Here is a 26,091-nt window from a genome sequence, read left to right on the forward strand (position 1 = left end):
ATATCTTCACCAGTCTATTTATTTACTATTCATGAAGATCTAATCCAGGAGCAGCCTCCCTTCCCCCAATCCCTTTCCCTGAGTCCCTAACATCCTCCCCAGCCCTTCAACAAACTTCTTTGCATGTGCCCCCCCCATTCAGTTTTACCCCCACCCCCTCTTTATTTGAATAGTCATGAGGCCCAACAGGTCTTGCTCAATTTTGTATCCTCTTTGGCTTCAAAGGATCACTATGCATCCTGGAGAATAACAAACAGGTAAGAACCCAGAGTGCCAGAAAGTTTGCTGTGAGTGAAAGCCCAGGGTCCAGCAGAGAGGCTGTTAAACCTGCTAGTCCCCATTACTCTTCAAAGGCACAAAGGAGGAAACAGCAGCGGTAGGGAGTGCTTTGGGGATTGTGTCAGGAATAAGGGGAGTGGCCAGCAAGTGGATTGGGGATCAGATAGAAGTAACAGAAGCAGAGAAAGGCATTGAGATTGGTTCAGATACAGCAAATATCCCTTCTACCTATCTGAATCTAAATAAAGGTCTGGATTCAAGGGATGTTCAGGATTCTAGGTTTGGTTCCTATTTTGTTTGAACCATTTTGCTCATCTTTTAGTTAAGCATCACGTAAACCCATGAAAATATTTAGTTTATGTAATTCAATAAGCTGTTGTTGCAAATGTAAAATTAGTTACAGTTTGAGTATGCAAAAATGCATTTGTCTAATATTTACTTCTATGTTTCAGTTTTCTGCCCTTGCAGGCCCCTGCAGTTAGTGTGTCTGCATTAAAGGGCCATTCCAACCTCTGTTCAGCCAGTGGAACTTGTGTGGTTTTGCAGCAGAAGGGAGAGGCTGGATCCAGGAGATCTGCACCTCCTCCACTGCAGTAAGCCTAGCTTTAGAGGGCTTCTGGAGTGGCAGCACAAGTGGGGTAGTGGGCTAGGGAAGGGTTGGTGGCTGTGCAGATTTTCTGCTCTTGTCCCATGAGGGCTGGGTTATGTTGGGAGAACCCAGGGACACTTTGATTGATGCAGGCTCATCAGGGGATTAGCAGGGGACTTTGGCTTCCCTGAGGCTTCCCCTTGTCCCCGAGGCCAGCCCAACTACTTGTACTAAACACTGGGCTGAGGATTTGGCCCTAAGAACCTATTCTTTCTAAGACTCATCTACATCTCTCCCCTAGGAATTACCATGATGGATAATTGGAAGGGATAACAGCAGCCCCAGCTATACTTTTACTCCTCTGGGATCCGTTATATGGGGGCATTATATGGCTGAAAGTGAGAAGTTGTAGCCCAAAGTTGTTTATATGCTCCCAGCCAAAGGAGTTGTATCAAGAGCCAATTTCTGGAGGCAGTTTATGTTATACTGGTACTCTTCTGGAAATTAACACCACCCTGGAGACTCCTTAGATGGCTGGGCCAAAGAAATGATCTGGCTTCAGGAGTTTATACGCATTTGCCAGTTAAACGAAAGATACAAATACAACATATAGCCATTTAGGACTTACTGTTACACAGTGGGAGATATGTGCATGGAATAGCGGATATGTTTGTCTGTCTGCCTGCCTGTGGATATGTCTGTCTGTCTGTATATGCCTATACTTATCTTTTTTCACTTCCTCTTTTCTTTCTCCTGTGTAATGATGCAGCAGCAATGAAAAACTATATGTTAGTTGCCATGGTGTAGGGCCACTTCCCAAAACACTCAACTGTCTGAACAGTTCACATTCTAAACATTTCAGTCTGGAGCCCAAAATATCATAGCAGTAACAGAATACTTTCTCCAAATGATTTCCAGCCATTGTTCCAGTCAAAGACCTATAGCATGCCATCCTTTTTCTACCACATTCAGTTCCCAGCACAGTCTAATGCCAGCACTTCAGACACCACACATTCATATTTCTCCTGAATCTAAATTCACTGTAATGTTTAAGGCTACTTGGACAGAAAAATAATTCCTCTCTACCAAAGGCAGAAAAATCAAGGAGTAAGGTACAGGTGTATGTTGGTAGTTTTCTGGTCTGATCAAACCATCAAGACACTTTATATAGCTTAGGTCATAAGGTAAAATAAAAATACTGAAGATGTATTGTTCTGTACAGTTTAAATAGCTACATTTTTAATATGTATTTTCAAAACCCCAACACCTTGACTCCTGAACTTTGTATCCATCCTTTACTAAAGATACTGGATAAAATTTAGCCATTATGTAAGTAGACTAACACCATTGTCTTCACCAGCTTACACCAGGATAGAATGTGGACAAATGCAAGCTTTAAACAACCCAAGCCCTTTTCTTAACAGTTAACTTAAGTAGAATTTGGAGGAGCATGTCGACAGCATTTAACTCAGACTTGCAACATTGTCATAACAATTTACCATCTCAGGCACAAAATCCACTCACAAGTGCCCTTTACCATAATGAATGATGATAGAATACAAAACCTAATGATTTGCTCATCCAGCTGGATACTTTTTGGCATCACTCCCTTCCTTTTTTTTTTCCCTATGCCTCCATGAACACCGCCTATGTATTTAATCTCCCTGTGCAAGATTCCTTCTGCATTTCCTGGCCCTGATTCTTCTGTGTGGCAGGAAAGTCAATTGAGCTACCCTGATCTAAAGCAGGTATAACCAAGTGGAGAATCAGACCCTCTGTGTACATTCTCTGTGCAAGATCCCTGTGTAATATGCCCTGGGGAATATTTCTATGGGCATTTCCTCTATGGTTTCTGACTCTTGTTGCTTCACTTACGGAATACATGCTACAGCTATTCATCCAAAATCCACAATTATTTTAGATAGAAAAATTAATAATTATTGTATTTTGACTCTGATTGTCCATTAAAGTAAATGTCTTAGTTCTGTCTACAAAAATAATTTTAACAGACTATGAAAAATCATAAACACATTTTGAATCCATGAGTCAAATTTATTTCTGCTGCAACTCGCAGACAGACTTCAGTGGAATAATAGTTGGGATAAATTTCATCATTAGCACAATGCAGTACAAAAATATATATAAAAAAAATCAACAACAAATCCCTGATCTTGTTCTTATATTTTTATTGATCTCAAAACTGCAAAGTTTGACAATTTCAAGATAATGTTTCTTAATTCCTCTTTATTTCATTGCTACTTTCAAAAGGCAACCACAACCTCTAGACTTATTTTATTCATGTCAGATGATAAAATTATTTACTATTAGTCCATGTAGGCTGTGCTGCTGAACAGGCTTAGATTTTATGAGCGTTTAGCATATTTCTCTTCTCCCCAGCTAATCTTTCCTTAATTTAGGAAAGAGATACATTTTCAAATCGCTGCTGATGGCTCTTCTAGTATCTATTGATGCTATACATAATCTGCTATGTAATTCAAAGAGTTCTCTTGAAATTCCCAAGCATGCTCACAGTTCAAGTACTCAGAGCAATGTACAGCATGTCACTAATAATGCAAAATTAATAGTCTCGGCATTTTGGGTTACCTTAATTTAGCCTGAATAACGTTAGAAAATGCTGTTTCACTTGTTAAAATGATAATCCAATTACCCTATACTGCAGAGTGTTAAGTATCAGTCATCTTTGTTCTTATGACATGGAAACAAATCTCATATTTTGCATCTTAATTACACGTGTGACCATAAAGTTGTAAATCTTTAATGAATTCATTTCATTCTTTCTCCTTGACTGCAGTACAGCCAGTGACTCTGCGGTGTGTTTAGTTCCCTCTTGTCATTGTGCTACTCCTGCTTCTTTTGTGGACTCAACCTTGCCATTTCAGAATCCAGTGCATTCCCCTCTTCAGTCTTGCACCACTGGTGGCATGAGAGCCTTCTCCTTGGCAGCCCCTGCCTTCTGAAACAGCCTTCCTGTTAGGGTGACCAGACGTCCCGATTTTATTGGGACTGTCCCGATATTTGCTTGTTTGTCCCGCGTCCCGACCAATGTTAGGTCGGGACACTGGACAAACAAAGGCTCTGGAGCCCAGAAGAGCTCGCGCCCTCCCCCGCCCTGACTCTGCCCCCTTCTTCCCCCATTGGCTCCCTCCCCAAATCCCCGCCTCTTGCCAAGCATGCCATGCCCAGGAGACGCAGGGGAGTGCGGGCCTGGGGTGAGTGTGAGTCTGGCCTGGCCCCGAGCAGGCAGGACTCGGTACCTGAAGGGAGAGTAGGGGGGCGGCCCGCGGGGCCAGGCGGCAGCTGTTCTCCCCACCTGGGCAGCAGGACTCGGGAGCAGCCGCTGCTGCAGCTCCCACTGCCGCGGGGGGGGGGAAGCGGCCAAGCACGTGGCGCTCAGCGGCTGCGGCTTTGGCGCCCGGGCCAGAACCCCCCGAGCCCGGGCCTGCTGCAGGGACCCAGCAGCGCGCATGCTGCGCCCAGCCCCTGGACAGTCGTGTCTGGGCTGGCTGCCCGGCTGGTGCAATCCCGCAGCGGAGGCATTGGCAGCCCAGCCCCATTCGTTCTCCTGTGGGACCCAAGCGGGATGGGCGCGCTGGGTCCCCGCAGCAGGCCCGGCCTCGGGGGGTTAATGGGTGCTAGAGCCGCAGCCGCCAAGCTTGGCCAGCGGCCGCTTCCTCCCCCCGCGGCAGTGGGAGCTGCAGCAGCAGCTGCTCCCAAGTCCCGCTGCCCAGGTGGGGAGAACAACCGCCGCCTGGCTCTGAAGGCCACCCCCTACTCTCCCTCCAGGTACCGCGCCCGAGTCCTGCCTGCTTGGGGCCAGGCCAGACTCACACTCACCCCAGCCCCGCGCTCCCCTGAGTCTCCCGGGCCTCCCTCCAGCGCTTGCGGAGGGAGGAGGAATCGGGGGTGGGGGATTTTTTTTTTTTTTTTGCTCTGCCGCCATTTTTTCCCCCTCTGTCCCTGTTCCCCCCCGCCCCTCCCATGTCCCGATATTTGACCTGAGTGATCTGGTCACCCTACTTCCTGTTGATCTACAACTCACTGACTCTCACCTGATTTTCTAAATTTAATTTTCATTTTTCTTCTCTCCCTCATTTGTGCCTCTTAATTTCTCTCTCCCAGTACTACTTTGAAATTGTATTATGGAATATACTTAATGTTCTCAAATAATTATGTAACTATATTATTTGAGCCAGACACCATGGCTCATATTGAGCAGTGCCTTTCTCGCCAAGGGGTCCCATTGATTTTGATGGGACAATTTGTGAAATAAAGGTAAAAGAATCTGACCCTATATTATATGTTTTTTTATTTGATTCTGTTACTATAGCATTAAACCCATAGAGCATGTTATGATACATCTGTAAGATAGTTGCTATGACATAACAACAGTCTTTCTCATTGCTATTGCAGTATCTATACAATTAATATTATGGCTTGCTGGATGTTAAAAAAATATTGAGATTTTAATAGGACACAGCGTCTTAAAGCAACATATTTTGGGACACGTTCTAATGGGCTGAGGCCTGATTTCTCTTTTTGAAGGCTGCACCAGTGTATTTTTCCCCTCCAAGGGAGGTTACAGGCCCAGCACTATTCCCAGTTTTAGTCCTGATCAAGAGAACTACACCTCTCAGAATCCCCAGAAAAGATTGGAAGGAACTGTAAGGCTTGGCAGCAATGCATGCTGGGAGAGAGCAGCTTTATATATCTCCCTTTTCTCCAGTAAATGAGAAACCAGGAAAGAGGTATAACCTGCTGAACGGTCCTAGGTGGAAGCCTGTGAAGGTGATACAAAGGAGGCATAAGAGCGGATGGACTGAAGAATAAGGAACCTCAGGGAGAAAGGGATATTCTGTGGACATTGTCACAAAGCCTTCGAGTGGTTAGAACTAGGTGGGTTAATAAAGGGTTTTGTAATACTAAGGAGGGGTGGCTAATGAACCAGAAGTAGCCAGACTCCAGGAGGGAAGTTCAGAGACTAGCAGAGTAGAGGAAGAGGCAGTTGACAACATGAGCCAAGAGGGCTTTGAATGTGAACGGAGCACTTTCTTTGTGGGGATCCACAGCTGGGACTTCAGAGACAGGAGAGCCCCTTTCCTCCCACTGCATCAAAAGAGGGAATTGTTTACACTTGTGAAGAAGGGCCCTGACTCAGAGAGGGAAACAAACAGGGTGCTGAATGGCTGGTAGGAGAGATTGTTTTTCTGGATTTTAAACTGCCCTGTAAGGGTGTGGTTTTCCTAATTTAGCTTGAGGGATAAATTAAACTGCCCCATAAGTGAGAAGGAGATTACTGATAAGCAGGGAGACAAGGCCTGGTCCATCCTGACAACAAAAGGTAAAAGATTCTGCTACTCAGGGAAAGTTGTTTGCATCTGCAGCACCTTTAATAACAATATTTGCTCAATTGCAGGGAAGTTTCCCTTTTGAAAATGTGGCTCTTAGTTGTGAACTAATTTAGAGCCTGATACCACATGACTTTCCACATACGAATAGTTTTTGCTCACCTGAATACTTGTGCAAATAGGGATTTGTAGAACTGGATCTTTAGCTGAGATTGATGGTATAGTCCAGGGGTGGCCAAACTTACTGACCTTCAGAGCCGCATATAACAATCTTCAGAAGTTTGAGAGCTGGTGCGCCCCTGCAGCCCTGACACACACACACTGCCGCCAGAGGTGACATGTGGGGGCTGCCCGTGGGGTCATGTGCCCCCCCTGATTTTTGCCAGGGTTTGCTGGCCCCGCTCAGTCACATGGTGCCGCCGGGCCCTCTTCCTGCATGGCAGCTGCTGGAGCCAGCAAGCTGGGAGCTGTGGCCATGGGGAGAGCCAGCAGCAAACAGCTGGGAGCTGCAGCAAGAGCTGCTGCCCCTCCCCATGGAGCTATAGTAGTGCTCCCTCCCTGCAGCTCCCAGCTGTTTGCTGCTGCCTCTCTACAAGGAGTTAATACCTGGGAGCTGCAGGGAGGGGCTGCTGAGAGTAAGAGAGGGGTATGCCTGGAGGTGTGTGACTCAAGCTTTTGCAGGGGGTGGGAGGGGGAGCTGAACCTTTAAAGTGTGCCCCCACTCTCAGCAGGCACCAGTAAACTCTGGTAGAAGCCCCTAGCCCCCACCCCAAGCTTTGCCCTCTCTCCTCCCCCCCCCCCCAGTCTGGTAAGCGGAGAATGGGGAGGTGTGTTTGTGGTGGGGGGGCTCTCTGAGCCACACTTTAACTGTAAAAGAGCTATGTGCGGCTCACGAGCCTCCGTTTGGCCACCCCTAGTATAACCAAACATCATCAGTACGCAAGTGATGTCCTGGGTGAGATAGAGAGCCATAAAATAAAACCAACTCTTGGAGAAAAAATAATCAATGCTGGGACTTAAATCTAGCTGCACACCTTTCCTAAAGACATTCCTAAAGAGGGGAAAAGCAAACTGAAATAATGTTTTTTCTGTTGTTATTCTTCCAATCTTTCCTTAACTCTTCTGTTTAAAAGGGATATACAAAGTTTAGCACACACAAACCTTCCTAAATCCAAGGGTCTTCCCAGTCTTTTATGTTCCAATCTTTCTGGTTTTTAGAAATTTTCACATTTTTATATTATCGAGGCTTCTTGACCTGGGTAACTACTGCAAATTTCCATCAATGGTCTTCTTTAATGTTTAAGCAAATTCATTTTGTCTGTGTTCTTGCGCCTCCTATGAAAAGTGAACACAAATAATTTAACAAATTAGTTTACGGGTAGGAATATTTTTCAAAACAGTCAATTTTAAGCCAATGCTGAAGAATATTAACAAAGTGAATTTCAAATTAATAGTAGCGAAGGAAACCTGATTCCAAGTGTTATGCTAATCTGGGGTGATCAGATGTCTTGATTGTATAGGGACAGTCCCGATATTTGGAGCTTTTTCTTATATAGGTGCCTATTACCCCCACCCCCTGTCCCGATTATTCACCCTTGTTTTCTGGTCACCCTATGCTAATCCAATCAAAGAACAGAAACATGGCATGCTACTATGTGATTGTATGGTGGTGGCCCCAATATGAAAGGCTTCCTAGATGCACCCATTGAAATCTGTTCATATTTTGTACATGGGATCTCACAATTGACTACTCACAAACAAATCACAGACCTAGTGTTATTCAAATAAATTATTCTGTGACCAACTCTGAACAAATATGAGAAAAATCAGAACCTGTCTGGATCAAGTGGAAACAGCAAAAGATTTAAAATATGAATATGGTTTAAATATTATTGTAGGCAACAGTACCAGTTTTGCCAACATATAAGGTTGCCCAACACTTCCCTTATAAATACCCTAATTTCAGTTGTTGATGTAGACTGATATTTTCCATACCAGGTGTTTGCCTAAGGCAAACTTCCCTTAGAAAGTTTCACCAAAAATGGCTCTGCTGTTTTAGAATGAGATTAGGGGAAATTGTGACTTGCCCATGTTTTAAAAAAAACCCAACAACCTTAAAACTGTTGACTTGAGTAGCTGTAGTGCCCCCCATTTTGTAGCAGGGACTCTAAATTTGGCACAGGGGAACACTCTGGAGTTGGGGATGTGCCTTTTGCTGTTCCCATGTTCATCCATCCAAATTTGTCCAAGTTATCAACCTTTGAAAAATTTTAGTTTGCACATGCTCAAAATATGGCAGTTAAATTTTCTGAAGATTCCATCTGCACTGGCCATGCTCCAGCCCATTGTTGCAAAGGCTGAGCAGGACTTGCTCGGTGATTGTTGATCCCAGCTGCTGCAGGCCACTGTGGTGCTGTGTACCAGGACTGAAAAAAGGGAGATAGCATGGAGGAGGAAAAAATTCTGTTAAATGCAGAGAGGATAGGAAACAGACCTGAGGGGAGTGATGGATGGCAAAGGGGATGGGGATTAGAAGCTGAGGAGGAAGGAGGCTGAAAGACTGTATCCTAACAAATATGAACAAAGAAGCTGAACTAAGGTTACACAGGCAACCTTAATTCTGGCATTTCTTGACTTTTGAGTGCTTGATTTTGCAACTTCAGTATCCTCTTAATCCAGGTTTTTGTGTGTAATCCTGTATAGAATGTAATGGAACTACAGATATTTGCTCTTTTACTAACCTTTCCTCTTCTGATTCAGGTTTCTGGCATTCAGGAGAGTCTTCTTTGGCCTTATTGTTTTTACATATTTTTTGAACATGTGTCCTTAACACTGGCCATTTGACACTGAGTTAGTTAACATGTTCTAACATTCAACTTCATGGTGTTGACAAAACTTAAGAAGTCAGATATTCTAAATACTTTATCAATGACTTTAAATAACAGGAATTGTGGAAAAACAATTTGTTTAAAGATTAGCACTTTTTATGAGACGTATAAAGTAAAAACTAGCTCTTGACTATTCTGTAAAGAATATCTTTGAAGCATTGTACAAATATTAAATAGTGCACAAAGCACCCCTGTGAGCCTGGTAAATGATGGTATTCCTATTTTCCAGAGGGGGAAAATGAGATGTAGTGTCTCCTACTGAAGGGAGCATAGGGTGATGGAGGCAGGTCAAGAATGTAATTCAGGAGTTCCTGGGCACCAGGCCTGTACAGGGCCGCCCAGAGAATTCCGGGGGCCCGGGGTCTTCGGCGGCGGGGGGCCCCCGCTCAGGGGCGGCTCTAGACCCCAGCGCGCCAAGCAGGCGCGTGGGGCAGCCCTTTCCCTGGGGGGCTCCGCGGCTCCGGAGCCCGGGACGAGCGGACCTGCCGCAGGCATGACTGCGGGAGGTCCAGCCGAGCCGCGGGACGAGCGCCCCCTCCGCAGTCCTGCCTGCGGCAGGTCCACTCGTCTCGGGCTCCGGTCTACCTGCCGCAGGTATGACTGCGGGAGCTCAACCGGAGCCGCGGGAAGACGGGAAACACTCCAGGGGCCACTCGTGGGGGCCCCTGCGGGACACGGGGCCTGGGGCAAATTGCCCCTCTTGCCCCCCCCTCTGGGCGGCCCTGGGCCTGTACTCTGGCTTCAGGACAACCTGCTTTATTAAAACAGCTGCATACAAGCATAAACATTATGGTGGGACTTTAGAACTGAGCAACAGAGCCATTAAACAGAGTTAAGAGACAGGAGGCTTGCCCCAACCTGTCCATCAGCTGCTTTGCTGTTCTGTCCAACTGCTTGCTGGGTGGTGTAAGATGACGCAGTGGAAACTCTGCTGTCCTGTGACATGTATAGGCTAGCTGGTGTGCTCCTAACTTTGCTACTCGCTGAAAGCAAGGGTGCAATTACTGAAAAAAGTTTGATAAGGCTAACCCCAAATCTATAGTACCAACACTTTCAATCTGTCCATTACAGTGACAGACCCTAAATTATATTGTCTTTGACTAGTAACTCTCTGAAATCTTCAGTAACTGAACTGTTGTCACTGCTCTTGCAAGTACACATACCTTAAGCTAGTAGTATCCAGCCCTGACCTGCAGCAGCATCCATATAATAAAGAAAAAAAAGCCAGTTCTTTATACATGAATGCACAGGTAGTCAAGGCCAGAATAATAGACTCTATAACTTCCCTAGCCCCCTACAAGTATAGCTCTTTGGTTTGATTAAAGTGCACTCATCACCAGCTTCCAAAACATATGTACAGAATATAAAACTAAATGACCAAATGGCATCTACTAAAGACTCCGTCTGAACCTCCTAGGCCCTCTTCAGGCCAAAAAAGTGAAAAATACCATTTTCTGAAATCGACAAACTTGGCCTTGTAATCCACATAAGACCCAATTATCTGTTGTTGTGTGTTCCTATGCTTGATGCAAGGGAAACAGAGAACCCAAGATGTAAGTCACCTTTCTGCCCTGCGTGTACTTGGGCTATCTGGGGGCCTGTGGAGAGGAAGCCACTTGCAGAGTAGAAGTTTTATTGAGCAAGCAAAACTCAGAATCTGTGTTTCACGTTCTTAAGGAGTATCTTCCGGAAACTATCTATTAATATGGACATGCAGATACAGAGCATTTGCTTAAGAAACATGTCAGGGATGGGGAGGAGAAAGGAGGTGCATAGCTGGGGCATCCTATACTCTTGCTACGGTAGGCCAGTGGATGGCCTATAGGGTACTTTTTTCAGACAGAAAATAAATTAGAACAGCCAGGCAGTCCCCCCAGATAGGCCAAAAACATAGGGAGCCGAAAGGTGACTTGTAGACCATGCATATAGTACATTACAACTGATTTTCAAAACTGTGTGTACACTGATGAAGCTGAAAGTCAGATCTTGTAGGTGTAAACATCTGTTCTGGCTTTATCCATATGTATGGGTGTTGCCTTTAACACTCCTCACACTACGAAGAGCCTATAACTTTTATAAGATCTATTGTCTATACCATTCTATGAATGACCGCAATATACAGGAACCAACATTCACCACTTCCAGTTTAAACTGATACATTTGTTATTCTTTGGATTTTAATTCTAAACTTGGATTTACCAACTGGCGTCAGTATATTTTCTTTTAAATTAGTACAGTGTTGATATGCTCCATCTTCCCCCCGCCCCACCCCCTGTACCCAAACAGGACTTTTAGCACTGGTTTGCTTTAGCTGGAAACTTACATTTCTATTTTAACACTTTTGTATTTTTAAAGTGGGGTTTTTTGGTTGTTTTTTTGTTTTTGCTTTGGTGTTTTTTGTTTGTTTGTTTGTTTTTGTTTTTTGTAGTCCCCATCCTCAGACTGGGCTCATTATGAGAATTATATTGGACTTTCTTCAAGATGCTTGTTTAATTTAAGGCAAAAAAGAAAAAGAGTTGGTGAGGTTAGGAGTGGTGTGGTGGTTGTTGTTTTTTTTTATTAGAAAGCCAGAGTATTAGAGTTACAGTAGTAAAACTGTTCAATAGGTGATAACTAATGCAATACCAGATCTCATTGCAGATGTTGAAGAGGCTACTAGCTAATAAAAGATTCAGACAGAAACTCCTTATATAAAGAGCAAATGGAATTAAAGAAAAAAAAAAGGCTGCTAAAGTCAGTACCAGGACTGCAAAATAGTGCAGAAGGAAGCTGGAGACGTTTTTTAAATATGATTGGATACAGTGCTGCAGGTCTGATCTGTAGTTTGAAAACTGACCTCTCGGTACTTTGTTACCTGCTGCTTATCCATTGAGTTTATGCCATGATAAGAGCTCTACTTCCCTTGTTCAGTCCTGACAGTACCATGTTTCTTGGATACAACAGCAAAGATCTTTTTAAAATGGAGGCGTAAAGTCAGGCTTACGAATAACTTAGGTCTGACTTTTCAAAAGGGCCAAGCACACAGTCTGGGGATGGAGGTTGCACAAAATCAGATTGATTCCAGTGGTGACTGGTGGTCAGTGCTTCTGAAAATCAGACCAAACTTACTTTAGAGCCTAATTAAGACTTTGGGAGCTTAATTTTAGGGTATTTTTTAAGTATTGGCCCACATAGTTGCATAATCCAGTACCATGAATATTTACTTCATGGCACAGAAATATTTCTACAAGTACTACCTCCTAGTTTCACTGCAAAAGTTAAAAGGAGGGTTGCTGTCTTATTTTCCACAGGTATTCTTTGATGGAACATGTGGACTTCTGGCTATCACATGTCCCTATGTTTACTTCCGGGACCATATTAAGGCTTAGGTACTACAGATTCATGCCTAGTATTTCAGTTTCTGGAGTCATGTGACTAGATCAGAATCTAAGCTTTAATTTAAAAAAAAAAAAGTTTCTGGCACTCATAGTTGGGGGTCAGCTTGAAAACATGACTTAGCCATAGCTGTTATAGCCATGTCTGCCTGTCTGCAAACAGCCTGAAACTATAGGTCTGAGAGGTGTAAATTGCCTCATTCATCTTAATGGGGTACTAACTCCAAGACTTACTGGCACAGCTGGAGAGGGTCTACCAACACCACCCGCATAGAGGTCTCTGTGTGTGACAGAAGGGGAAGAATGTAGTAGGCTCATATCCAAGCAGATACTCCCTGGCTGCTGTGGGATATACTGGGGTCTTCCCTGTTGCCATTCCTGTTTCTTCAGGAGAAAGGAGACCCCTGCTGGTGGTTGTGGAGAGCAAGAGGGATCTATGCCACTTCATGTGCCTCTCTGGGAGGTGAAGAGAGGCCCCCCTGCCACTGCCATTTCAAGTCAGGTGCAGGACCACAGGCAGCCCTGTGTCATGGTGTACCTTAATCCAGCTCATCTGATTTCATGGTCCACAGAAGCTATAAACAGATGTGATTCATGGTTTATTTCTGCACAGATTGAAACTAGTGGGAACGTCTGCTCAGTGATATCAGTGGATTCAGGTTTGAGCCCTAAGCCACTCTTTACCTAGGCAAATTAAAGATGAGCTATCTGTACTATGTAGACATAATATATCCGCTACTCTATATATCAGAGCCATGAGAAATGTTATAGCTCCTGGTTTAGAAGAACCAGAAACAGGCAAATGATAGATTTATATAATTTGGGGATTTGCATGCACACCAATTCCACACCAATTGGCTATGGTTCAGTTAGAATGAACTGAAAAGGAGAAATCATATGCAAAAAGATTAATTAAAATCTTTTTGCACATCTTGAATTAACATAATTATTCCCCATCCATCCTAGAATATGACCTTTTTTTTTTCAGATTCATGCTACCCTTATTTTGATGTCAGAAGTTACATTGGCCCAAATTAATGAATAGCATGGATAAGTTTCAACCAATGGAAATAAAAGTTTACAGCTCATCTGCAGAATTGTTCCTAGTTGCATATAAACTGTATCAGGAAAATCCTTAGGGTTTCTAACAGTATTCCAAATCAAAGTAGTGACCTAAGAGTCAACTGATTCACACCAATAAAGCAAAACTAAGGACATCAAAATTCACTAGCCAGATAAGTTAATTGTTACTTCAGAATAAAATACAAGACCCAAATTAGCCCTGAGATGTGCCTCTCACTGATTTCAAAACGCGGGCAGAATTTGGTGATGAAATATAATCGGCACTTAAAGGTTAAGAAACAGGAAAGACTAGTGATCTGAAAAGAAATGTCAACCAAGCAACAGTAGTTTTTACTGTCTATTAAAGAGTAATTCTTTAGCAGCACTTAGAGGAAACAATCAAAATTGACACTTACTAAAGAATAAGAGAGGCAAATGCCATTAAAAACAGGATATTAGTTAGAAGGAAAGCCAGAAAACTACAAGATGTATGTCATTCTAACATACAGAGCTGTGTAATTGTTATGAGCTTGTTTTCTGTATACTGCATCTTTACATTTCTAAAAGCTTGCTGTCTCAACAAACAATAAGCATTTTGTGGGAGATACAAAGTATATTACAGAGGACTAACATGCTGTGCCATCTCTGGGGACATTACTTCTGTGCTTTCTTGTTTTGTTGTTTCCTTGAGTGTAAAAAAGTCAGTCACACTGAGAGTATATGGTTTGCTCTTTGTCTATGGTAAAATATAATGCTTATATTTTCTGGAAGCAGTGGAGAAGGGAAAAAATGAAACAACCTGAAAGAGCTTCTTTCTCCTCCTTCACTGCTCCTCAAGAAAACTGTATCTGGAATTTTAATGAAGACTTTTTTGAATTACAGATAATTTCTGGCTCAAAATTACAAGGAATCTAGCTTCTGATCTATTGATGTATTGAAATTCTAAAGTTATATGAAGACTCACAAAATTGCTGCCTTTGTTGGTTTCCTGTATCACCGATCAATTTCTGAACTTAGCTAAATTAGAATGCCTGAAAACCTTCAAGGTGCTGATTTTAATATTTGGTGTATAGTTCCTTGCAAAACATACTCTGTCTTTAGAATTCACTGCCAATTCAATGTCCTTATTAATAAGCTCACAAAAAATGTACACACACACTATGCATGCATAATTACGTGGACAACTGTAGTAACTTTGCATGAAAATACCAGTTAGATGTCCATCTGGTAACTGGAATGCACAATCAGTACAACTGCATCTGCAAATTATGCTCATGTAATTCTAAAAATTTGGGCCTTAGATATAGAGTCTTTGGCTAATTTTACAAACAAAGGCTTATCTATTTGATTGTGCTTTCATCTATAGTTGGTTCATTGACCAATGCATGTGAAGCACAAAGAAAAGTTATCAGAAATACCTATTGCCCAGTGAATGTGAAAAACAGCTCTGATGCACTATAAGGTATAAAAATGGGTAATTTACAGTGTGAGCTATGAAACACATTTTTTTGTCATGTTAGGTCTCCCTACTTAATGTTCTTAGTGAGCACACTTTTTGTACTTTTGCCCCTTTTCAGTAATTGATCTCACCAGAAAAACTGAGGTGAGATTGACTATCAGACGTTCCGTAAAGTCTTGGTTTGTTTGTTTCTTTTTATTAAATCAATTAGGCTTCAGTGAGGTACATGGACCTGTAGGTCAATGACTTGGTCGTTGTGACCTAGTATTACACCGTGAACCAGTTGCTTGGCTGGGATTTTACCCATATCACTTTGGCTGCTGGCCATTTCCAAAAAAAAAACCCACTTCATCACCCATCATCATCAAATATGCATAGTCTACCGAGGACCATTGCAGCCGCTAGAGTGACCATAGTTGATGGCATCGTAGACTGAAGTTCCCTGATCTAGCTTAATCCTGAAAATCCACAGATGTTTGGAACAGCCCCCATAGGTGATACCACATAGGGTAAAGACGTTCACCCCTTTATATATTGATGGAGTTTGACAGTACAATGTGCTGGGGTGTTTTCGTCCACCCTGGAGATGTGGCCAAAGAGCATGCAATGCTGCTGTGGAATGTAGTGAGCAATGGGAAGAAGGCCATGTGTTTGCGAGGTCCAGCACCCCCATGGATTAAGGTGATATTCATTGTTGCTCTACAGCATTACATTGTGATCAAGATATATTTTTGAAGTAAAGTTTATTCCTGAGAAGTAGCAACTGCTTCTGAAATTAGTATGATGCATATTGATATCTGTTTTGACTGTATTATTTAATACTATTCATAGAAGATTAGGGTTGGAAGAGACCTCAGGAGGTCATCTAGTCCAACCCCCTGCTCAAAGCAGGACCAACTCCAACTAAATCAACTATTCCTATTTTACACACTGGAAATTTCTAGATATACTGAAATGTTGTATGAATTAGTTTCCTATCAAATACAGCTCAAGTTTGAGAAGAGTTTTGACTACAAAAAATTCAGAAAAGTTGAAACATTTCATTTCAAAATATTCTATTTCAACCACTTTGTTTTAACCCTTCATCTCAAAACAGTTTCATTTTGAAATTTAGCTAATTTTAAAAAAAACAAATATAGTGAAAAACATGACAAAATGACCCAAAATGAAAAACCAACATTCATTTCAGGTCAAACTAAACATTTCATTCAACCCAAAACAAAAATTCTTTTTTGTTTTGTTTTGTTTTTTGTTTTGGTGAGGAAAAATGAAAAAACCCCTAAGGTTCAGTTTGAACTATTGACTTAAAGATATAGCCAGTTGTTCGACTATACTCATCATTAACTTTTTAAAATGTTCAAGAGGCCAGATAACCAAACGTAGCCAAATTTATTGTCTAAAGATAAAGTAGTACAATACAATACAAAAAAAAAAAAAGAATCATACATACCCTCTTTCCGGGAAGCAATTATTTTTTTCACAGCACGTTCATGTTACATAGAAGGTGTGCTTCAAAGGCACACATTTCAGTTAGTAATAATGTAAAAATCACGTTGTAAATACTAAGTTACAAAACTCTTTTCATGTCACTTTAAGTTTAACCCACTAGTTTGTGCCAGCTTTTGTCCTTGGTACCTCCCTATTTTAACTTACTTGATCATTGCTTCACAGGTTTTTGGGGAGGAGTTAGATGAAAGAAGATGATAGTCACCTATTTACATGAAGTAGCTCTGCAATTCTTCTTTTACTTGTAGTCCTTTTCTTCCCATGCAAGGCTTTAAATAAAGAACATTTAAGCTAAGTCACCAAGTAGCATTTTTATTTTAACAAAGTGTTGATGATCCAGTCAAGTACTTCCAAACTGTATTTGGTACAAAGTGTTCATGCATCTTTGCTTTGACAAGTTTCCTATTTTCTAATGCCAAAGGGGACATCAGCTTTGCAAAGTTTTGTGGAATGCTTGACATGGGTGAACAGAATTGTGGGAAGAGCACAATAAATTTAACATAACTTCCCAACATCCATATATATAATTTATATTAATACCATGTACATAATACCACCTATTAATGGAGTGTATACGATGCCTAAATATATGTATTGGCTAACAGAACTGAATTGAATTTTTTATTTCAGATTTTTTTTATTCCACCCAGAAGAAAAAAAATCAATTATTTGCTCAGCATTAATAGGAACATTATTTTTAAAATCAAAGAGCCCATTCCTGCAATCCTCAGATAAGGAAAAGTTGCCTTGACTTTGCAAGAGCAAAAATCAAATGGAATTCAAAACAAGATGTCATAAAGTGTTAGGCTATTGACTTCAAATGTGAGGAAATCCAGCGGTATGGCTCTCATGCCACTGCCAAAAGCTAATGGTCAGATTCTGGCCTTGGTGGCATTTGTGTACCCCTGGAATAATTCAAAGTCAAGTGGCGTTACTCTGAATGTATCCCTATATTACTGACCTCTTAAGTGCCAGCTACTGTGTATCATTCCATTCCGATCCTTTAATGCATTGAGGGCCCCGGGAATTTGAGATGAAAACTGGTGGCAGGATATTCCTCTCTGTGGGAGAAATTCATCCAGATGTACAAAGCTTCTGCAGCACATTAGCACTGTGATAAGCTTCTGCAAGAGAGATGCTGATGGGCTGTTTATCCAGGGTAGCATTGCAACCCCTGCATGCTGCAGCGGGGAGGCTTTGAATTGGCACTCCATAAACCAGCATAGAGAATGACAGTAATGGCAGACCAAGGGCATGCCAGGGAGGTTACAGGGGATCCATGAATAAACTACTACATCAGCCCTAGTACCTGATACAGCTTCATGGCTGAATCACTTGCAAATCCAGCGTATTGGCTGGAGACAGGGCTGTGAGTGAGGATTACTCCGGCTTTATGTGGATGAAGTGAATTTCTCCCTGTATGCAAGAGGGCTTTGAACATGTAACTTTTCCCAGCATTAAGTGTTTAATAGCCCCTACTGTAGCTCTTCCAGAATACTCAGCATTTCTATCTATTAAACTTGCTCTTCAAACCAGGAAACCCTTTAAAAACAAACAAGCAATGTTCAGAAAGCAAAACATATGTCCTCTTATGCTATCTGTATCCTCGAGCAGAGAAAGTTTAGCTGTATTTATATTGTAGCCATATTAAGATTAACAGAATTTCTAAAGGATTTTTAAAAGTGAAAAATTTTTATTAGCATTTTAAAAGAGAACCTATTTTTCACCAAACTCATACTATGTTTTTAAGAGCAACTAAATTGGTGTTTAGAAACTACTACCCATAAGCACAGAAAACTTATTAAAGAACCTAGAGGCTGTCATTTTGGAAGGAAGTGGCAGCTGGGGGGATTTCAGAAAATTCACTTTGTAAGTAACAGTAGATTTGAGGGGTTACATTGAGCAATGTTTCAGAATGAACCGAAACCTCAATGCCATGCACATCCTCTGCCACCCAAGCAACACTTCAGTTAGCCATACACCTGCAGTGGCTTTACTGTCAGCACAAGCTGAAGACTTTCAATGTTGTTTTAAGGCAAATTGCAACGGGCTCAATTGTGAGCTGCCTAATGTACCCACACAGAAGAGGAAGAGGGCATAAGGCTCACTTTCACTTCCCTGTGTGCTACCTTTACTGCTGGTCTATGCCTTAGGGAAGAGAAATCACTCTTCTTCCTGTGCAGGGGCTGGCTCTGATCTCCAATGCACTCGCTAGCACAGCTGGGAAAGGGCTGGCATAGCTTACTTCCCTGTGGAACCAGCAGGAACTGCATTTTAATTTTTAGTCACAATTTGGTCCCTGTTCCGCTCCTGGAGCTATATGCTGTCCCTTAGTTGGGCTGGATTGTAAAATAACATGAAATCCTCCACATTAATCTTCCACTCCCACAAAACCAATCTGCTCCCTTTTTAGAGGAATTATGTCAGTCAAATCAGGTCAATTTAATTCAGAAATCTTTATTGGCAGGACAACTATATAAGCTTTGCTAGCCGGAGGTTTACAGTAACAATGACTTTCTGGCGGAAGTCAGTACAATACATCAAGTGCCCACTTACATTGTAGACTCCACTCTAGCATTTGAGGTTTTATCCCCTTCATTCATGCAGTATTATGGCATTCATAGATTTTTAAGACCAGAAGAGACCAGTATTATCTAGTCTGACCTCCTGCATAACACAGGCCATAGAACCTCACAAGTAATTTCTGCATTGAGCCCCTAACTTCTGTTTTGAGTTATAGCATATTTTTTATATGCTATATCAATATTTTTAATATCAATATGGTCTTGATTCAAAGACATCAAGTGATGGAGAATCTACCACATCTCTAGGTAATTTGTTCCAATAGTTACTTTCCTTTGGTGTTAAAATTTTGCATATTATTTCTAGTCTGAATTTGTCTAGCTTCAGCTTCAACCCAGTAGTTCTCATTATGCCTTTTTCTGCTAGATTAAAGAGCACTTCTATCAGAAATATCTTTCCCATGTAGGCCTTTGTAGACCATAATAAAGTTATCTTTTATTCTTCTGGCTATTATGATACTCTTTCACAAGGCTGGTATTTCTGCAATCTTTGAACTTTCTCTTAGAATTATGCACAGTATTTCTTCCTTGCCTTTTAATGGAAAATCTCTTTTTTTTCTGATCATTTTGAGGAAGTATCTTTATTGTCTGTTGTATTTTGGATTGGACGGGCCATTCAAGTTCTTCCCTGTCACATTGCTTATAGATTCATATTCCAAAGGCCAGAAGGGACCATAATGATCATCTAATCTGACCTCCTATATAACACAGGCCGTAGAACTTCCCCAAAATAATTCCTAGAGCAGATCTCTTAGAAAAGCATCCAATCTGACTTAAAAATGGCCAATTATAGAGAATCCACCATGACCCTTGGCATATTGTTCCAATAGTTAATTACCATCACTGTTAAAAATTTACGCCTTATTTCCAGTCTGAATTTGTCTACCTTCAACTTGCAACCATTGGAACATGTTATACCTTTCTCTGCTAGACTGAAGAGCCCATTATCAAATATTTGTTCCCCATGAAGGTATTTATAACTTGTGACCAAGTCACCTCTTAACCTTCTCTTTGTTAAACTAAATAGATTAAGCTCCTTGAGTCTATCACGATCAGGCATGTTTGCTAAGTCTCTAATCTTTCTTATGGCTCTTCTCTGAATGCTCTCCAATTTATCAACATAATTTTCAATGGCGGGCCCCAGAGCCAGACACAGTTTTCCAGCAGTGGTCACATCAGTGCCAAACACAGAGGTAAAACAATCTCTCCACTTCCACTCATAATTCCCCTGTTTATGCATCCCAGAACTGCATTAGCTGTTTTTGTTCATAGCATTGTGCTGGGAGCTCATTTTCAACTGATTATACACAATGACACCCAAATCTTTTTCAGAGGGCCTGTCTTCACTAGCAACGTTAAAGCGCTGCCACGGCAGCGCTTTAACATGGCTGTGTAGTTGCGGCACTGGCACTGGGAGAGAGCTCTCCCAGCACTGTTTAAAAAAACAGCTCCAAGAGGGGAACAGCTACCAGTGGAGCGGTAATGGTAGTGAATTATGGGTTCTCCGTTTGCTAGTGTATTTGCAGCCATAGTGTGCCAGGTGACTTCAAATCCCATGGTGGATCTTGGAATGAGAGGTGGTTCCTGGAGCTAGAGTAGACCTGGTCCATTAAGGGCTATTTATTTATATTTCAGTTTCAAACTCACTTGAAAAAGTAAGGGAAGGTAGTGTAGGTTGTAGAGCATTAGTGTTTATTATCATAATATGCTTTGTCTGGTTAAACCTGTTCAGAGCCATGTGATGTACTAATTACAGCATCCTCATGATCTTTGCCTTTCACCCCATGAACACCGACTGGCAACAGTCCACCTGGAATTGGTCAGAACATGGTGCAGATCTTGTTCTGCAAGACTGACATTTGTGTTGGGTTGACTTGTACAGCACAAAATGATGCATAATGTTTTAAGGGAGTAACTGGAATAAGCTGCACCAGTAGAAATCATGCTGCACTGATGGAAACCCTGTCTACACTAGGGGTTTACACTAGTGAAGTTAGGTCATTGATAGATAACTTGACAAAGTAGGGATGAGACTGCATCTTAGTCACACTCCTTTTTATTACCTGAAAACTTTTCTGCATTTTGTTTATTTTTTATTTTGAAACTGATGGATTGATACATGGATTTACATTATGTCATGTGTTTTACCATCACATCTGTTTTGTAGCAGATTTAAATATAGACTAGTAAAACTTTATGAAGCAAGCAAATATCTTTACTCCTCCTTTTTTTTTTTCTCCATGTGCTCACCATCACAGAGAAATCAGATTTGGTTCACATGTTGGTATGTTGTTACTACATTTGAACAAACAGGAAAATAAGCCTCCTCCCCCAGCCCCATCCTGAAAAAGCTTAGGTACACATCAAACTTTAAACACATGAATACTTCCATTAAAGTCAATAGGAATACTTATATTAAGTTATGCATGTGTATAAATGTTCATCAGATTGATAGCTCTGGCCCAGATTCAAAGAAGTATTTAGGATCCTAACTTCCATTGAACTCAATGGTAGTTAGGAGCCTAAATACCTTTTGGATCTGGGTCTACCTTGACTGTACAGGGGAAATAGAAAAACTGACCATCAAAAAGTGCATCAAGTAAAAAATTCTTAAAAAAAAAAAATATTTTCACTAATCTTATTTATTTACAGTAATCTTAGGAGTTGTGTATAACAATAGCAAATAAAAATAATTTCAACATGAGTGTGGTCTTTTTAAAAAGTCAATAATATCCCTTTAAATAGTTGTAGGTTTGCTTTTAATTTGAATTTCTGCATTGTTATAGAAGTATCTGGGGCAATGTTGGTAACTTCTAGCACAGAGGTGGGCAAACTTTTTGGCCTGAGGGCCACATCTGGATGGGGAAATTGTATGCAGGGCCATGAATGTACAGCTGGGGCAGGAGGTTGGGGTGCGGGAGGGAGTGCAGAGTGTGGGAGGGGGTGTGGTGTGCAGGATGGGGCTCAGGGCAGGGGATTGGGGTACAGCAGGGACTGCAGGGGTGCAGAGTGCAGGATGGGGCTCAGGGCAGGGGATTGGGGTGCATGGAGGAGGCTCAGGGCAGGGGGCTCAGGGCAAGGGGTTGGGGTGCAGGAGGGACTTGGGGTGCAGGTTCCAGCCCGGTGCTACTTTCCTGGAGCACCTCCAGGAGGGCAGCAGCGCACACCTGGGCCTGCCCGCCTGCCTGCCCTGGCCCTGCGCCACTCCCGGAAGCAGCTGGCACCACATCCCTGTGGCCCCTGTGGGAGGGGGGCAAATTTGAAAGTCCCCTTCCTGTTTGCTCAGTGATGCGTGCAGTGGTCTCAGTCCACCTTTCCAGGTGGCCATACTTGCTCCATGCACCAGGCAGTCCCCCGCTTGGAGCAATGCCGCACGCAGCCCTCGCCTGTGGGTACCGTTCCCGGCCAATGGGAGCTGCGGGGGCGGTGCCTGAAGGCAAGGGCAGCACGTGGAGCCCTCTGCCCCCCCTCACCCCCCCAGGGGCCATGGAGATGTGGTGCCGGCCGCTTCCAGGAGCGGCGAAGGTCTAGCAATCCCGCAGGACAGATCTAAAGCCCTGACGGGCCACGTAGTTTGCCCACCCCTGTTCTAGCAAGTTAAATTTGTGGGATACTGTTCTGAATTAATTTTTTCCTTGTTTGGATTAAATTATTTGTGCCTCATTAATCTGTGATAACTTTGCAACCACGTGGATTTAAATCTTCTTCTTCTTCTTTATAGAGAAGCAGACACAGCTACTGAGTCTATAACTGCCACCCTCTATATTCCTCATACGTGCATTCCAATACACTCTTTTATCCTGCTCTGGGCCCTTAAAAATGTAGCAGAGCTTTTTTAATGTTACTCAATTTCCTGATATGCTCACTAACCTCCTCTTAGTATGTTTTATCACCTTCAAGCTTCTAAATTTTTCATAAAGAGTCTTTTTTTCCTGGGAACACTGCCAACATTTCAAAATCAGGTGATCGACTGTTTCTTTAACCTTACGTGTATTACATAACTCATCTTAGTGTCTATTCAATAGATACAAATTATTATTCAAACCGCAGTGACCAGTTAAAAGTCTAAATATGAGTACCATACTTCACTGATCTGGTCAGAACTTTGGAATAGTGCATTATCCTCTATTTTGGGGCATATTTCATAGAATTAATCTTCTTCCCCTTTTCTCCATGGTCACAATTCTTGCTATTCCTTTTAAAATCTTTTTTTAATTAAACTTTTAAATTCCTGAATACTGAGAGGAATTTTTATATCATTTTCTCCATGTTTAAAAACATTTTTTGCTTCTTTATCTACCATTTCATTCAGGTATCCTCGCATGCATTGGAATCCACGCTAGTATTGTTTTCATGACCAAGCATACAAACTCTGTTGTCAAAAACAATATTTCATTATTAGATCACCCCTGCTTTATGGATTGACATCTTCCATTAGGATGCTTTTTAAGAGCTAGGCCATGTCTACACTAACCAGCTGACAATGGCACAGCTGTACCGTGCAGCTGTGCCACTGTAAGGCCCTGTCTACTCCGGCAAGTTTCTGCACAGTAAAGCAGTTTTCTGCACTGTAACTCCCGAGTTGTAAACACTGCAAAGCCACTTAGTGTGCAGAAACTGCGTAGTTGTAGTGCTTTAAAAAAACCACCCCAACTAGAGGCGTACAGGTTTCTGAGCCAGGGCTACAGCGCCGCGGTGCCAGTGTAGACACGGTGGCAATTACAGTGCTGTGATTGGCCTCCAGGAGGTGTCCCACTATGCCTGTTCTCACCTCTCTGCCCACTGGTTTGAACTCTACTGCCCTGCCCTCGGGTGACCAACCATCATCCCCACCCCATACATTCCTTTGCAAATTTGAAAGTCCCCTTCCTGCTCAGTGATGCGTGCAGTGGTCTCAGTCCACCTTTCCAGGTGGCCATACTTGCTCCACGCACCAGGCAGTTCCCCGCTTGGAGCAATGCCGAGCTGCAGGACGTCATCAGCATTTGGGAAGAGGAGGCAGTCCAGTCCCAGCTGCACTCCAGCCGTAGGCATTATGATGCCTTCAGACAGATTTCACGATTCATGAGAGAAAGGGGCCATGACCAGAACACATTGCAGTGCAGGGTCAAAGTGAAGGAACTGCAGAACACCTACCCACGAGCTGTCAGTTCTACAAAGAGCTGGATACAATACTCGGCAGCGAACCCAGCTCCATTACAAAGACCACTGTGGATACTTCAGTGGCTCGTGTGCCAGTTGAGAGTAGACTGAGTCAGGAGGAGGAAATCTTGGATGAGGATGTGGAGGGGGAGAGGGACCCAGAGGCAGAGGATGATTTGGAGGCTAGAGATGCATGCAGCCAGGAGCTCTTTTCTACCCCAGAGGAGCCTAGCCAGTCACAGCAGTCAGATCTTGGCGAAGTGCAAACAGGAGAGGAGGTCCCTGGGAAGTGGATCTGATTTTGGGAATCGCTTGAGCGAGTTGTTGGGGGCAGTAGGGTTGCAGAAAGCAGGCTTCTCTCCCATTTCGACTTCCCCCAGAGTGATCTTCTGGTCCAGGAAGAAAGTCCCTGCTTGCAGCTTCCTGAACAGGCCAGTGTTCTGAAAGATGCATGCATCATGCACCTTTCTGGACCAGCCTGTGTTATTGTCTGTGAAAAACCCATGGTGATCCACAAGCTCCTGGAGAACCATTGAGAAATACCCCTTGCGATTAATGTACTGGGTGGCTAGGTGGTCTGGTGCCAGAATTGGAATGTGCATGCCATCTATTGCCCCTCCGCAGTTAGAGAAGCCCATTTGTGCAAAGCCATCCACAATGTCACGCAGGTTGCCCAGAGTCATGGTCTTTTGCAGCAGGATAAATGGCCCTGCAGACTTCCATCAACATGAGTCCAATAGTAGACTTTCCCACTCCGAACTGATTAGCGACTGATTGGTAGCAGTCTGGAGTAGCCAGCTTCCACAGTGTGATCGCTACGCACTTCTCCAATGACAGGGCAACTCTCATTCTCGTGTCCTTGCGCCGCAGGGCTGGGCGAGCTCATCACACAGTCCCATCCTCATCGAAAAGTTCTGCAGCCACTGCTCATCATCCCAGACATGCATGATGATGTGATCCCACCGCTCAGTGCTTATTTCCTGAGCCCAAAAGTAGCATTCCACTGTGGTCAGCACCTCCGTGAACAGGGGCGGCTCTAGAAAGTAGGCTGCCCCAAGCAGTGCGGTGCGCTGCGCTGCGCCGCCCTTCCCCGGTCCCGCGGCGGTTCCCCTCTTCCCGCGGCTCCGGTTGAGCTCCATGCCCGCAGCAGCTCCGGCAGGTCCACCCGCCCCCCGAAAGGGCCCGCCGCAGCGCATGCACGCTGGGCTTGGGGGGTAGAGCCCCGAGCCTGTCCGTGAATGCCACAAGCAATCTCATGTCGTAGCTACTACGTGTGGTGAGATCAATGTAACACTCTTCTTGCCTTTGTAGTTTAAGGAATAACTCCACTGCCACTAGTGATGTGTTAGCCAGAGCGAGCAGCATACTGGTCGACAGTTCAGGATCCATTCCTGCAGCCTGAAGAGGCAAGGTGCGTAGTTCACAAACCATTTAAAGATGGTGCCAAATGTGGACGGAAGCACAGGGATTGCTGGGATGCAAAGCAATGCATCACAGAGCATTGGGACAGGACCCAGGGTGCCCTGTGACCCCCCCCCCTCCGCTTTCCCACAAGTCTTATCGGCAGAAGAGAAAGAGGTGCTCTGTGGGATAGCTGCCCAGAGTGCATCGCTTTGAATACCGCTGCAAGTGCCACAAGTGTGAACAAGCTATTGCGCAGGCAGCTGACAGTGTGAACACACAATAGTGGTTTCCCTTCAGCGCTCTCTGAGTGGTGCTGTAACTGTCAGCGATGTAACTTTGGCAGTGTAGACGTGCAAAGATAGCTCGTGTAAAGGTTGCTCATGTAGCCGCTCTAAACCCCCAACGAGCAGCGGTAGTTATGTCTCCCGCCCACATAGCAC

At 43.2% G+C, this 26,091-nt stretch overlaps 2 long non-coding RNA genes across 2 annotated transcripts in view; both read right to left on the minus strand.

Annotated features, from left to right (window-relative positions):
- Nucleotides 1–3,291: 3,291 nt before the first annotated feature.
- On the minus strand, nt 3,292–8,493 carry LOC120372716. Its single transcript, XR_005585141.1, has 3 exons — nt 8,348–8,493; nt 7,396–7,569; nt 3,292–3,856 (listed from the first exon to the last, which is right to left on the minus strand). It is a non-coding gene; the product is annotated as an uncharacterized LOC120372716 (long non-coding RNA).
- An 8,231-nt stretch (nt 8,494–16,724) lies between these two features.
- The window catches only part of LOC120371836, a 42,319-nt gene continuing 32,952 nt past the window's right edge, over nt 16,725–26,091 (minus strand). The window contains exon 3 of the long non-coding RNA XR_005584606.1: nt 16,725–16,792. This is a non-coding gene — a long non-coding RNA (uncharacterized LOC120371836). The remainder of the gene's footprint in view (nt 16,793–26,091) is intronic.

The sequence above is a fragment of the Mauremys reevesii genome, linkage group 9 (genome assembly GCF_016161935.1).
Source record: "Mauremys reevesii isolate NIE-2019 linkage group 9, ASM1616193v1, whole genome shotgun sequence".
Classification (NCBI taxonomy): domain Eukaryota; kingdom Metazoa; phylum Chordata; order Testudines; family Geoemydidae; genus Mauremys; species Mauremys reevesii.